The 15,458-nt window shown below is 38.3% G+C and overlaps 1 protein-coding gene across 5 annotated transcripts in view; it reads right to left on the bottom strand.

Annotated features, from left to right (window-relative positions):
• The window catches only part of LOC309628702 (uncharacterized protein), a 701,358-nt gene that overhangs the window by 352,806 nt on the left and 333,094 nt on the right, over positions 1 to 15,458 (bottom strand). For 2 of the 5 annotated variants that reach the window (XR_014244637.1, XR_014244638.1), the window contains exon 3: positions 12,104 to 12,192. The exons of the other annotated variants lie outside the window; for them this stretch is intronic. The gene's annotated coding sequence lies outside the window, so the exon portion shown is untranslated. The remainder of the gene's footprint in view (positions 1 to 12,103; positions 12,193 to 15,458) is intronic. 5 annotated transcript variants of the gene reach the window in all.

Genomic DNA, 15,458 nt, shown 5'->3' with positions numbered 1-15,458 from the left:
AAATAGTCAATCAAGCCCAGGAAGTGCAGAGACTCCCATACAGGATAAATCCAAGGAGAAACACGCCAAGACACATATTAATCAAACTATCAAAAATTAAATACAAAGAAAAAATACTAAAACTAGCAAGAGAAAAACAACAAATAACATAAAAGGGAATCCCCACCAGGTTAACAGCTGATCTTTCAGCAGAAACTCTGCAAGTCAGAAGACAGTGGCAGGACACATTTAAAGTGATAAAAGGGAAAAACCTACAATCAAGATTGCTCTACCCAGCAAGGATCTCATTCAGATTTGACGGAGAAACTAAAACCTTTACAGACAAGCAAAAGCTAACAGAATTCAGCACCACCAAACCAGCTTTACAACAAATGTTAAAGGAACTTCTCTAGGCAGGAAACACAAGGGAAGAAAAAGACCTACAATAACAAACCCAAAACAATTAAGAAAATGGTAATAGGAACATACATATTAATAATTACCTTAAAAGTAAATGTCCAACCAAAAGACATAGACTGGTTGAATGGATACAAAAACAAGATCCATATATATGCAGTCTACAAGAGACCCACTTCAGACCTAGGGACACATACAGACTGAAAGTGAGGGGATGGAAAAAGATATTCCATGCAAATGGAAATCAAAAGAAAGCTGAAGCAGCAATTCTCATATCAGACAAAATAGACTTTAAAGTAAACATTATTACAAGAGACAAAGAAGGACACTACATAATGATCAAGGGAGCAATCAAAGAAGAAGATATAAAAATTGTAAGTATTTATGCACCCAATATAGGAGCACCTCAATACATAAGGCAAATGCAAACAGCCATAAAAGGGGAAATCGACAGTCACACAGTCATAGTTGGGGACTTTAACACCCTACTTTCACCAAAGGACAGATCATCCAAAATGAAAATAAATAAGGAAACACAAGCTTTAAATGATACATTAAACAAGATGGACTTCATGGATATTTATAGGACATTCCATCTGAAAACAACAGAATACACATTCTTCTTAAGTGCTCATGGAACATTCTCCAGGATAGATCATATCTTGGGTCACAAATCAAGCCTTGGTAAATTTAAGAAAATTGAAATCGTATCAAGTATCTTTTCAGACCACAATGCTATGAGACTAGATATCAATTATGGGAAAAAAAACCTGTAAAAAATACAAACACATGGAGACTAAACAATACACTACTAAATAACCAAGAGATAACTGAAGAAATCAAACAGGAAATCAAAAAGTACCTAGAGGGCTTCCCTGGTGGCGCAGTGGTTGAGAGTCTACCTGCCAATGCAGGGGACACGGGTTCAAGCACTGGTCTGGGAAGATCCCACATGCCGCGGAGCAACTAGGCCCATGAGCCACAACTGCTGAGCCTGCGCGACTGGAGCCTGTGCTCTGCAACAAGAGAGGCCGTGATAGTGAGAGGCCCACGCACCGCGATGAGGAGTGGCCCCCGCTTGCCACAACTGGAGAAAGCCCTCGCACAGAAACGAAGACCCAACACAGCGAAAAAATAAATAAATAAATAAATTTAAAAAGTGTTAAAAAAAAAAAAGAATAAGGAAGTGGTCTCTCCCTCTCTTTGCGAAAGCCTTCCTACCACGCACCATCATCCTACTAAAAGCCCCCTTATCCCTCCCTGTACTGTTCTATAAAAGGGAGTCTCCCTGGTAGCACTTTCTCAGGAATCAGAAAAAGTCTCTTTTTTAAAAAAAAAAGAAGGACCTAGAAACAAATGGCAATGAAAACACAATGAACCAAAACCTATGGGATGCACCAAAAGCAGTTCTAAGAGGGAAGTATATAGCAATGCAATCCTACCTCAAGAAAGAAGAAACATCTCAAATAAACAACCTAACCTTACACCTAAAGCAATTAGAGAAAGAAGAACAAAAAAACCCCAAAGTTAGCAGAAGGAAAGAAATCATAAAGATCAGTTCAGAAATAAATGAAAAAGAAATGAAGGAAATGATAGCAAAGATCAAAAAAACTAAAAGCTGGTTTTGTGAGAAGATAAACAAAATTGATAAACCATTAGCCAGACTCATCAAGAAAAAAAGAGAGAAGACTCAAATCAACAGATTTAGAAATGAAAAGAGAGAAGTAACAATGGACCCTGCAGAAATACAAAGGATCATGAGAGATTACTACAAGCAACTATATGCCAATAAAATGGACAACCTGGAAGAAATGGACAAATTCTTAGAAATGCATAACCTTCCAAGAATAAACCATGAAGAAATTGAAAATATAAACAGACAAAGCACAAGCACTAAAATTGAGACTGTGATTTAAACTATTCCAACAAACAAAAGCCCAGGACTAAATGGCTTCACTGGCAAATTCTATTAAACATTTAGAGAAGAGCTAACACCTTTCATTCTCAGACTCTTTCAAAACATAGAAGAGGCAGGAACACTCCCAAACTCATTCTATGAGGCCACCATCACTCTGATACCAAAACCAGACAAAGATGTCAAAAAGAAAGAAAACTACAGGCCAATATCACTGATGAACATAGATGCAAAAATCCTCAACAAAATACTAGCAAACAGAATCCAACAGCACATTAAAAGGATCATACACCATGATCAAGTGGGTTTTATCACAGGAATGCAAGGATTCTTCAATATACGAAAACCAATCAATGTGATAAACCATATTAGCAAATTGAAGGAGAAAAACCATATGATCCTCTCAATAGATGCAGAAAAAGCTTTTGACAAAATTCAACACCCAATTATAATAAAAATCCTCCAGAAAGTAGGCATAGAGGGAACTTACCTCAACATAATAAAGGCCATATATGACAAACCCATGGCAACATTGTTCTCAATGGTGAAAAACTGAAACCATTTCCACTAAGATCAGGAACAAGACAAGGTTGTCCATTCTCACCATTATTATTCAACATAGTTTTGGAAGTTTTAGCCACAGCAATCAGAGAAGACAAAGAAATAAAAGGAATCCAAATCAGAAAAGAAGAAGTAAAGCTGTCATTTCAGATGACATGATACTCTACATAGAGAATCCTAAAGATGCTACCAGAAAACAACTTGAGCTAATCAATGAATTTGGTAAAGTAGCAGGATACAAAATTAATGCACTTAATTTAATTAAAGTTAATTAAAGTTTATTAAATTAAGTTAATTAAAGTTTATTAATTAAGTGAATTAAATTTTAATTTAATTAAAATTAATTGCTTAATTAAAGCAATTAATTTGCTTTCATTCCTATACACAAATGATGAAAAGTCTGAAAGAGAAATTAAGGAGACACTCCCATTTAACATTGCAACCAAAACAGTAAAATACCTAGGAATAAACCTACTTAAGAAGACCAAAGACCTGTATGCAGAAAACTATAAGACACTGATGAAAGAAATTAAAGGTGATACAAACAGATGGAGAGATATACCATGTTCTTGGTTTGGAAGAATCAACATTGTGAAAATGACTCTACTACCCAAAGCAATCTACAGATTCAATGCAACCCCTATCAAACTACCAATGGCATTTTTCACAAAACTAGAATTAAAATTTTCACAATCTGTATGGAAACACAAAAGACCCCGAATAGCCAAAGCAATCTTGAGGAAGAAAAATGGAGCCAGAGGGATCAGGCTCCCTGACTTCAGACTATCCTAAAAAGCTACAGTAATCAAGACAGTATGGTTTTGGCACAAAAAGAGAAATATAGATCAATGGAACAGGATAGAAACCCCAGAGATAAACCCATGCACATATAGTCACCTTATCTTTTGATAAAGGAGGCAAGAATATACAATGGAGAAAAGACAGCCTCTTCAATAACTGATGCTGGGAAAACTGGACAGCTACATGTAAAAGAAAGAAATTAGAACACTCCCTAACACCCTACACAAAAATAAACTCAAAATGGATTAAAGACCTAAATGTAAGGCCAGACACTATAAAATTCTTAGAGGAAAACATAGGCAGAACATTCTATGACATAAATCACAGCAAGATCCTTTTTGACCCACCTCCTAGGGTAATGGAAATAAAAACAAAAATAAAATAATGGCACTTAATGAAACTTAAAAGCTTTTACACAGCAAAGGAAACCATAAACAAGACGAAAAGACAACCTTCAGAATGGGAGCTAATATTTTCAAATGAAGCAACGGACAAAGGATTAATCTCCAAATTTACAAGCAGCTCATGCTGCTCAATATCAAAAAAACAAACAACCCAAGCCAAAACTGAGCAGAAGACCTAAATAGACATTTCTCCAAAGAAGATGTACAGATCATCAACAAGCACAGGAAAGGATGCCCAACATCACTAATCATAGAGAAAAGCAAATCACAACTGCAATGAGGTATCACCTCACATTGGTCAGAATGGCCATCATCAAAAAATCTACAAACAATAAATGCTGGAGAGGGTGTGCAGAAAAGGGAACCCTCTTGCACTGTTGGTGGGAATGTAAATTGATACAGCCACTATGGAGAACAGTATGGAGGTTCCTTAAAAAACTAAAATAGAACTACCATATGACCCAGCAATCCCACTACTGGGCATATACCCTGAGAAAACCATAATTCAAAAAGAGTCATGTACCACAATGTTCATTGCAGCTCTATTTACAGTAGCCAGGACATGGAAGCAACCTAAGTGTCCATCGAGAGATGAATGGATAAAGAATATGTGGCATATATGTACCATGGAATATTAGCCATAAAAAGAAACGAAACTGAGTTATTTGTAGTGAGGTGGATGGACCTAGAGTCTGTCATACAGAGTGAAGTAAGTCAGAAAGAGAAAAACAAACAGTGTATGCTAACACATGTATATGGAATCTTAAAAAAATGGAAAAAAAATTGGTTCTGAAGAACCTAGGGGCAGGACAGGAATAAAGACGCAGATGTAGAGAATGGACCTGAGGACACAGGGAGGGGGAAGGGTAAGCTGGGACGAAGTGAGAGAGTGGCATGGACATATATACACTACCAAATGTAAAATAGATATCTAGTGGGAAGCAACCACATAGCACAGGGAGATCAGCTAGGTGCTTTGTGACCACCTAGAGGGGTGGGATAGGAAAGGTGAGAGGTATACGCAAGAGGGAGGAGATATGGGGATATATGTATATGTATGGTTGATTCACTTTGTTATAAAGCAGAAACTAACACACCATTGTAGAGCAATTATACTCCAATAAAGATGTTAAAAAGAAAAAACAAGTTTCAGATACAGGGAGATTTGATTTAATAAAACTAGACAGTTCTCTTGAAGTGCACAGGACAATGCCTGGTGCACAGTAATAGATGACCAAGAAGTATTTGATTCATGTTCACAGTCACTCCTAGCATTCCCATTTAGCCAGTTTCAGAAAAGCTTACCTGAGGATTTTCAAGTTCATGCTCATTGGCATTTTAGTGGTGGCCCAGGTTAATCATGCTGTCTCTTCAGTGATGCAGTTAAGAGAACAAAAGTCAGGAAGGTTTTACCCTTTTGGATTTTCATGGAATTTTCAGTGTCTGTTTTGACATTTGAGCCCCTGATGTGCTGTGATCTGTCATTTACGAGCGCTGCAGTGAATAAGTGAGAGCCATTAAACAACTGCACAATTTGGGGGACTTTTCACAGCCCAGTTGTTGGACTCTGCAGGGAATCAGTGAGGATTCAGCACAAGAAAAGAAACAGGTATTTTAATTTGAGTAATATTAACACTCACAAACTGTCATATTGTGGAAATTTTAGCAGTGTGTAAGCTCCGAAACAAAGGAAGGACAAGCCAAACAACCAGAGCTTGGAATTTCCAGGGTGTCTTCCATGGCTGGCAGCGGACGCAGTAGGTGAGCATCCAGTGTGGATTCAGGAGGAACAAGAGCAGGACTGAAGGAGACATCTAGGGGAATCCCCAGTAAGTCCCTGGGCTCTCTGAAGCACATTTATACATTTATCCTATTAAAAGACATTTCTACGAAGAGGCTGCTGTGTTCTGGTCCTGGGCTGTCAGCCAGCAATGTTTCTTTATTGAGGAAAGGACATTAGAGAGACACAGGAAGATATAATAAATCTATGGCACAGTCCTTGACTTCAGGGACACTTGATGAAACTATTTATACACACAGGAACCTTCACTAAAACAATAACTGAAGTACACGTGGGGCGATAACATGTAAGTGAATTTAATACAGCTTAATACAGCTCAAAATTCATTTCTGAATCCTACAGTAATAAAGTTATCAAGAATATCAAGCCAGGCTAACCATGAATAACTCCTTGTAAGAAATTAATTTTGAGATGAGTTTTGACAGAGGTTAAGGATAAAGATTGGTGTGCAAAATGGGAAAACGCATAGATAAGAAAAGCATATTCAGTATTAACTGCATGTCTAAAAGTGCTTAGACAAAATTATAGGGCACAGAGGAAAAAAAGCCTAAAGGACATAAAGTCAACCTGTGCAACCTCACAATTTGTTGATATAATTTCAAGTCTTGTAGTGGCCATTGTGGGTGCAAATCTGGTAATATCTCTGCCAAATGTCACCTCTACACCACCACTCCTGGAATCTAAGACCCATGCACAGTTTCACATGTAGAACTGATTGGGAACAGAATTGAAGATCTCCAGATTATATGGCAGAAGTGGGACGTGGTGGGTGTCAAAATGAAGTAGCTGGAGCTCTCAGACTATTGAGACACCAACTTAACAACACTCCTGTTCCTTAATTATAGTTCACCAGTGACATCATTGAGAAAGGCAAGCTCGTATCTACTGACTAGGATACGGATGAACTGAAAATGCTAAATAACTATCCCTTTAATCCCCCCCTAAAAATCCCTCCTCTCAGGTCCCCACCATGAAAATCAGCCTCAGCCACATGCATGGTAACCGAGGAAGTGAAGCGGGTCTAGAGTAGACAAATGAAATGAGTGTAAAGCTTGTTCCTGAGCTTATTCAGAAGACGTGCTAAAAACCTGTGAATAGATAGAATTTTGGTAAATCATTTCCGTATTTCCAGTTTTATTTTCATTAAAATATCTGTGATTTTTTTTTTATATCTTTTTATTTTTCAACTGGCCTCCAGCATTTTGGTCTCTGCCTCTTAGCCACGTAGTCAGAAAAAAAATCATTTGAATTTTTTTGAACCTGGAGAGAAATCACTAAAAGAATACCTCCACGATGCTGACTCACTTATATACGCATCAAAGCGTGAGTTTTCTAAAAGTTAGACATACCTTTCTTCACTTTTTTTTTTTTTAATTAGTAATTTTATCTTCTTTATGGTTGGGCTTCTCTAATATTAGCATTAGTTTATATTTATTAAAAGCAGATGCTTATATTCTTCAACATTCCTCAGTCAAACAACACATGAAGCAGCAAAGTTGATAAGCATGTTTTTGGATAAGAAAATACTAGCAGAGCCAAAACAATCTTGGAAAACTGAACTAACTTTTTTACAGCCTCATGACTTTTGAAAATTCTATCAATCATTGGAAAAAAGCACCAACTTCTAACATTTTAGAGTAATATATATTCATATGCAAAAAAGGATTTCCAGACAATTGCTTCAGGAAATCCAAATAGTGAGGTTAGAAAGACAGCAGTGTGGGGGAATGAGGGGGAGTCATTATTCAAGAAATTTTGCAACAGTGGATACTGCTTAAAACATGACCACAGAGTAACTGTAGCAAGAAGTCCAGTAGGAAAGGAGACAGAAAGGGAACATGGAAGAATGGAAGAAAGTCAAGAAGAATGAGTGAAGAAGTGAAATAATGAGACAGTAACAATAAGAGTGTCAGATTAAGGTTCTTTTGGAGAGTGGTTTTCCCAGCCAGATGCTCATCACCCGCCAGGATGGTCTCCCTGCAGGTACCTCTGCCGCCAGCTCCCTTGCACGTTGCTGCTGCATTAGATTTCATGCCTCCTGCTCTGATGATGCTACTCTCCTGCTTTATGGTTTAGAGAGCTCTTGCATTATTGATTACTGGGCAGAATTCGTACTCCTCATCTGGCAATCACATGATCCCATATACTCTACAAGCCCTTATTTCTTTCTTCAGTGTCATATAAAATTCTCTGCTTGTCAAGGCAGCCTTTTTGTATCTCTCCTTTTTTTTCCTCTTTCCCTTTGCCCTGGATTTTTGTACTCATTCCATGCTCTACACCTTTGATTCTACCATTTTCCCTCTGAAGAAATATTCTGTTTTCCACAAATGGAAATCTTGTTCTAATTTCAAAGAAATATGGAAAATAACAGTCAAATTTTCTCTCTGCTTCTGGATTCATATTCCTGAGAAAAAGAAAATGATCACCCCAGCTCATTGTGTATACACCCATGGGAGAGAATGATGGCCAGGCTAGGGTCACGTGTCTATTTCAGATCCCATCTGCACTGGCTTGGAGGCAAGGGAGGGTGGTGTGCATTGGCCTATGTATGTGTGTTGACAGAGTGTCCTGTCTCTACATGGGCTGCTATTGAGTGGAAACTCTAACTGTGGGGCTCTCACTTAGACTGAATCTTGCCCATAACTCAAAACCTTTGCTTTTGAAATTTCTGTACTTTGGCACAGGGTGTCAGCCCACTATATGTTGCACGTTTTTAGTCAATAGAGAAGCTCTTTTCTTCCTAATCAGTTTGCCACATCTAGGTAATGATTAACAAACAAATTTAGTTTTTTCTAAGAAGTATCGTATTCAGAATCATATTGAATTTCCATAATTAAAGAAGACATACATATTGTTTCTAGAGATAATAAATTTTGGCTGGATATAAAACAGCCGTCAACCTTAATCTTGAAAAATTCTGATTTGGAGCCAGCAGCCTTATAGTATTGTGCCTGGTTTAATCTGGCCAAGCAATGGGACAGATATATAACCTCTCACTTGATTTTTTCTTATTTTTCTGTGAAGCTCAAGTGCCTTCCAGTGAAAACTGAGCATTACAAAATGATCAATATATATTATTTCCAAAAAATGTACTTGTAAGCATCGTGTGCATCTTTCCTTCAAGAAAAATATTTTCACCTTTCTTTACGATTTTTCTAAAGGCTGGAGTGCTTGTCTGCTTTCATAATAAATAGGAGGTGTTTGTCTGAACTTAATTGTCAAAGCAAGCCTTCCCCACAAACACTTTGAAATACCCAATACTGATACATTAGTTTATGCTTTGCAACGTCTTCACTTTCTTACCAAGCAAGTTATTATCTCAGTAGAATTATGGAAGTTCTACTTAAACTTTCTGTTTTACATTGCTCTTAATGTTTGAATCAATAATATGTTAATTGTCCCCTCTTTTCAAAGCCTACTTTCCTTCATATTTAGTAAATTTATATCAAAGCCAACTTTTACGTTTTAAAGTTAGTTTTTAATGTAATCTTGATAAGCCACACCCTATTTTTAGAGGAAATACCTTTTTCTCTAAGAGTGGTGGGCTATATCTGCAGACTCAGTGGGTCCTGGGGAATCTGAGGATTGAAGATTTCCAAGTGCATCAAACACTTGTCCTCATTTGTGTCCCATTCTTTGCCAATCAGGGCCTTAGTCTTGTCATGGCAAATCTAACTAGTCAAGGTACTTAAGTTTCTCTAGAGCTATGCTAGCCTTACATCCTGAGCTTAGTTCTCCAGCCTTTTCTGCCTTAAGCTGCTGGCAATAAGAATCTCTTCATGTGTTTCCAAGTCAGCCGTTTGTTTTGCACATTTAGCTTTTTATTGATGGTTAACCTTCTTCAGTCTTTCATTTTCTCTTTCCAAAAGCATCAATTGCCCCCAGGAAGCATTATTCAATACCACTGCTCTTATAATCACTGTTTCCCACATGTATCTCAAATGCTTAATACATTGCACCCACCATTGCATTTTCCTTCACCTAGCCTCCCATTTTCCTTCAAAATAACCTCCCATTTTGCCCACGGTAAAAGCTTTATCATTGCTACCTGATGCCTGGAGCTGTTCGTATTCCACCTCATTACTCACTGACCAGTGGGTGATCCAGCTCCAAAATCCCATTTTAGTATCTGTTTTTTCAGACTATTGTCAAACTGTCACAAGTTTGGATCTACATGAAGTATACTCAGATGAAAATTAACAAATTGGAAGTCCATTAAGGAATGCTCTTGGGATCAGTAACAGTGGGAGAAGGGAACAAAAGCAAATTTGGGAGGAGGAAAAATTTGGTCTGTGATGTAGTCACAACAAGCCCTTAGCCAAATTCACATGGAGCTCTGAAGCTGGCATGACTCTTCCGAGTTGTACCAAATTGAAAAGAAGAAGCAAGGCTTTTCTATGCCTTCATTGACCAGTTATCAGATGCAGGTTCCTAGCTCTCTCTTCCCCCGCCCCCCCCACACACACACCCTCACACCAGAAAGGGAATATAATCTTGAAAAAGGCAGCTATCTTCAGCTAAGGACAATTCCCAAAGAGGGCAGACAGCTGAGGGTGTCAGATCTCAATCTTTGGAACAATTGGTAATAAATCCTTTATTCGTAAATTAGGGATCTGGATGATGCAGACTAGCATGATTACTGAAGAATTAAGTATTAATTAGGGACATATCAATAGGGCACGGACCCAGTTGAAAGATATCTCACTGGATAATTTTAGACTAATGTAAATATCAAAATAAATGATAATAGGTTTTAAGGTCTTCAATAAAAAAGAATCCAGGAGTCCATAACTATAGTAAAAGGGTGAGTAAGTAGAAGTTCTTCTTTGTAGAATAATGCCAGTTAATTAATGTAGAATGGCAGAATTAAAAGACTTAGATCATTTTCAAATATCAAAGTAATGGTTTAGTTATCAATAGGTACTAAAACTATTGGCTGATAAATTGTTGAAGATCAGGCTACTAATATAATTTCAAAGTATCAGCATATAGTATGTACATTAATTATCAAGTAGGAAAAGCACCTTTACAACAGCGAGATCTTGTAGATAACCATCTTAAGCAAGTGATCAACTCTAGGATCACCAATAAGAGGAAAAAAAACCAGATATCATTATCCTTTTGATTTGGTGCAGTGGGAAGTACAAAACATTATTTAGGTAATATTCTTTTTTTAAAATTTTTTTAGCTTTATTAAGGTGTAATTGACAAATGAAAGTTGTATATATCTAAGATACACAACTTGATGTATGATTTTTGTATACAATGTGAAATGATCACCACAATCAAGCTAATTAGCATATTATCTAGGTATTACTATTCTTGACAAAATGTTCAACTTGAATCTAATCATAAAGAAGCAATTAGGCAAACCCAGATTGTGAGAGAGTTTACAAGCCCACTAACCTGGGTTCTTCAAAAATATCATAATCATAAAAAACAAAAAGTGTAAAGTGACTGTCTTAAACTAAAGGAATTTAAAGAAATATGACAAACAAATATACTATAAGAACATTAATCAGATACTGAGTTGAAAATTAAAAAAGAACATTTGGGGCTCAATGGGGTAAATATGAGTATGGATTGTGTATTAGCTATTGCTATATTAATATTAAATTTCTTGAGTGTGATCATGTCAGAGTTACCTGCTGTAATACTTAAGGGTCAAGTGTCTTGATATCACCATTGCAGTTTTGAAAGTTATTTTTTTAAAAGGACGTGGAGAGAGAGATATGGCAAAATATTAAAGGTTGGTGAATCAAGGTAAAGGTTATATGGGTATTTGTAATATTATACTGTAAATTTTTGTTTCAATTTTTTCAAAATAATATAGGAGAAAATTCTAAAATTTAAGCCGTCTTGATCCAATTTTCACAAATCCCTTATTAATAAGGTCTATGTCCCTGAAATTTAATTGCTTTGAATTCTGCTTACAACCTTCTCATACCAATCTTTTCTTTCTAGCATTAAAAACGAAGTGATTTTTAAGAGAAAATACATACAATAACCACACTTATTTTAACTACATTTCCATGATTCCTATCCAAGTCATTTCACGCTGATAAATTCCTACAACTGCCAAAATGTAATCTCAACCCTAGTAATTTTCCCTAATGTTTCCTTTTGACATCTTTTCAGGTTTCAAGAGACTACTTCTGTTGACTGAGGTAAAAGAGGAGCCTCTAACTACTTTAGCAATAAATTAACAAAAAATAAATAACTTACTTTTTTAAAAGCTTTGCTTCAACTTCCCCTTTCTGAACCATATTTTCTCCTTTCTCATTATCTCATTCCATCAGGATCACATATCAAACCTGGTTTTGAAGAGAAAGAAAAGAAAAGGAAAGTTCTACATTAACCATCTTCCAAAAGAATTAGGGGAAAATGGAAGTTGAGAATACAGACATGGCTCCAAGTGTACCTATTAGGACCTAAAGAAACTCTTTAATTCCTCATTTTTTTAAAAAGCAGTGACCCTCTGTGCTATCACTTTTTAAGGAGCTATGCTGCAACAATTTAAGGAATATGGCTCTCATTTTCTACATTTACAGGCTTCAATGGAATTCTTACTGGTAAAATATGTCAAAATTATATACACATATTGATAAAGTTTAAACTGTCTAGATATGTATATGGTCTTTGAAACATTCTCTTTTAATTTCAGATTTTCAAATATTTCAGAAGTGAATATTTTCCTCCTCTAGTGCATTTTCTGAAATAATAACGTTTCAGCAGAACTCAAGTAAATTTTAACAAGTATGTATTCCTCTAAGATGTTTTTTTCTTTGCTATTTAAGACCCTCTCCCATCCCACAAATGCCCTAGTAGCTATAGACTCATATATTAAATATACACATATATATAACTATAAACCCTCCTAATGTATTTATATAAAGGCACTCCAACACAATGGGTAAAACAGGTGAGCTACTTTTAATTTTATCATGGGAAATATGTGAAGTTAATGTGAAAGAAGATCAAGCAATCCTAACTCTGTTTTTTATTGGAAAAACACTCTAGATGTTTTGTGAGAAGAGAAAAATCTCTATAGGATAGAATTGTAACAGAACTTTTATGTAAAGCAGTTTTATTTGAAATATATTGTCCCAGACAGCAGTGAAGAGAACAGTTTTAATCCAAAATGCTTCCAGGCTGAGTCCCTTCTGGCCAATTATTTGATTTCAGTAATGCTCTGGTTGCCTCTGCCTAGCACTAGCTATTAAATATAGTGCTGTGCCTTTTAGAAAACTTTTACTTTACATGAGAGCCAAAAGGTAACTCTGTACAAAATCGAACTAGGAGTTAAAATATGATTTTGAAATGGAAAAACATTAGCTCAAATTCTGACAAATGAAAATCTTTTTGAAAAAATTAAGTAACAGAAAATGCTAGTCAGTGTCTATCAACCATCAATCCCATTTAGACAAAGACTGGGCAAAGCTCACAACTACCCAGAGGTTTTCAAATGTTTTTCCTTGATTTAATTCAAGTTTGGGGGGAAATGCCAACATTTTCTAATAACATTAGGATTAAATTCAACAAATATTTATTGGAAAGTCCTGGAATAGTCACTGTATAAAGACGGCTAAGAAAAGACAGTCCCTGCCCTGGGGCAATCTAGTGGATAAAATTAGGCAAGTCTTATAATACAAGAAGGAATAAGAGAGGAGCTTCAAGATGGCGGAAGAGTGAGACACGGAGATCACCTTCCTCCCCACAAATACATCAGAAATACATCTACATGTGGAACCACTCCTATAGAACACCTACTGAATGCTGGCAGAAGACCTCAGACCTCCCAAAAGGCAAGAAACTCCCCACGTACCTGGGTAGGGCAAAAGAAAAAAGAAAAAACAGAGACAAAAGAACACAGATGGGGCCTGCACCAGTGGGAGGGAGCTGTGAAGAAGGAAAGGTTTCCACGCACTAGGAGCCCCTTCGCGGGTGGAGACTGCTGATGGTGGAGCCACGGAGGAGAGCACAGAAACAGGGGTGCGGAGGGCCAAGCAGAGAGATTCCCACACGGAGGCTCGGCGCCGAGCAGCACTCACCAGCCCGAGAGGCTTCTCTGCTCACCTGCCGGGGCGGGCGGGGCTGGGAGCTGAGGCTCGGGCTTCCGTTGGATCCCAGGGAGAGGACTGGGGTTGGCGGCGTGAACACAGCCTGAAGGGGGCTAGTGCGCCACAGCTGGCCGGGAGGGAGTCCGGGAAAAGGTCTGGAGCTGCCGAAGAGGCAAGAGACTTTTTCTTGCCTCTTTATTTTCTGGTGCATGAGGAGAGGGGATTCAGAGTGCCGCTTAAAGGAGCTCCAGAGACGGACGCGAGCCGCGGCGATCAGCACAGACACCAGAGACGGGCATGGGACGCTAAGGCTGCTGCTGCCGCCTCCAAAAAGCCTGTGTGTGAGCACAGGTCACTCTCCACACCGCCCCTCCCGGGAGCCTGTGCAGCCCGCCACTGCCAGGGTCCCGTGATCCAGGGACAACTTCCCCGGGAGAACTCACGGCGCACCTCAGGCTGGTGCAACGTCACGTCGGCCTCTGCCATGCAGGCTCGCCCCACCTCCTCCGTACGCCTCCCTCCCCGCGGCCTGGGTGAGCCAGAGCCCCCGAAGCAGCTGCTCCTTTAACCCCGTCCTGTCTGAGTGAAGAACAGACGCCCTCAGGCGACCTACACGCAGAGGTGGGGCCAAATCAAAGCTGAAATGCAGAAGCTGTGCGAACAAAGAAGAGAAAGGGAAATCACTCCCAGCAGCCTCAGGAGCAGCAGATTAAATCTCCACAATCAACTTGATGTACCTGCATCTGTGGAATACCTGAATAGACAAAGAATCATCCCAAATTGAGGAGGTGGACTTTGGGAACAACGATATATATATTTTTTCCCCTTTTTCTCTTTTTGTGAGTGTGTATGTCTATGCTTCTGTGTGTGATTTTGTCTGTATAGCTTTGCTTTTACCATTTGTCCTAGGGTTCTGTCTGTCCTTTTTTTTTTTTTTTTTACTTTTTAAAATTTTTTTCTTAATAATTATTTTTTATTTTAATTATTTTATTTTATCTTCTTTCCTTCTTTCTTTCTACTTTTTGTCCCTTTTATTCTGAGCTGTGTGGATGAAAGGCTCTTGGTGCTCCAGCCAGGCATCAGGGCTGTGCCTCTGAGGTGGGAGAGCCAAGTTCAGGACACTGATCCACAAGAGATCTCCCAGCTCCACGTAATATCAAACGGCAAAAATCTCCCAGAGATCTCCATCTCAACACCAAGACCCAGCTTCACTCAATGACCAGCAAGCTACAATGCAGGACAACCTATGCCAAACAACTAGCAAGACAGGAACACAACCCCATCCATTAGCAGAGAGGCTGCCTAAAATCATAATAAGGCCACAGACACCCCAAAACACACCACCAGACGTGGACCTGCCCAACAGAAAGACAAGATCCAGCCTCATTCACCAGAACACAGGCACTAGTCCCCTCCACCAGGAAGCCTACACAACCCACTGAACCAACCTTAGCCACTGGGGACAGACACCAAAAACAACGGGAACTACAAACCTGCAACCTGCGAAAACGAGACCCCAA

The sequence above is a fragment of the Balaenoptera borealis genome (assembly GCF_965194805.1).
Source record: "Balaenoptera borealis genome assembly, chromosome: 5".
Taxonomy (NCBI): Eukaryota; Metazoa; Chordata; class Mammalia; order Artiodactyla; family Balaenopteridae; genus Balaenoptera; species Balaenoptera borealis.
Note: the sequence above shows the minus strand (reverse complement) of the source record. Positions and strands in the feature narration are given on the sequence as shown.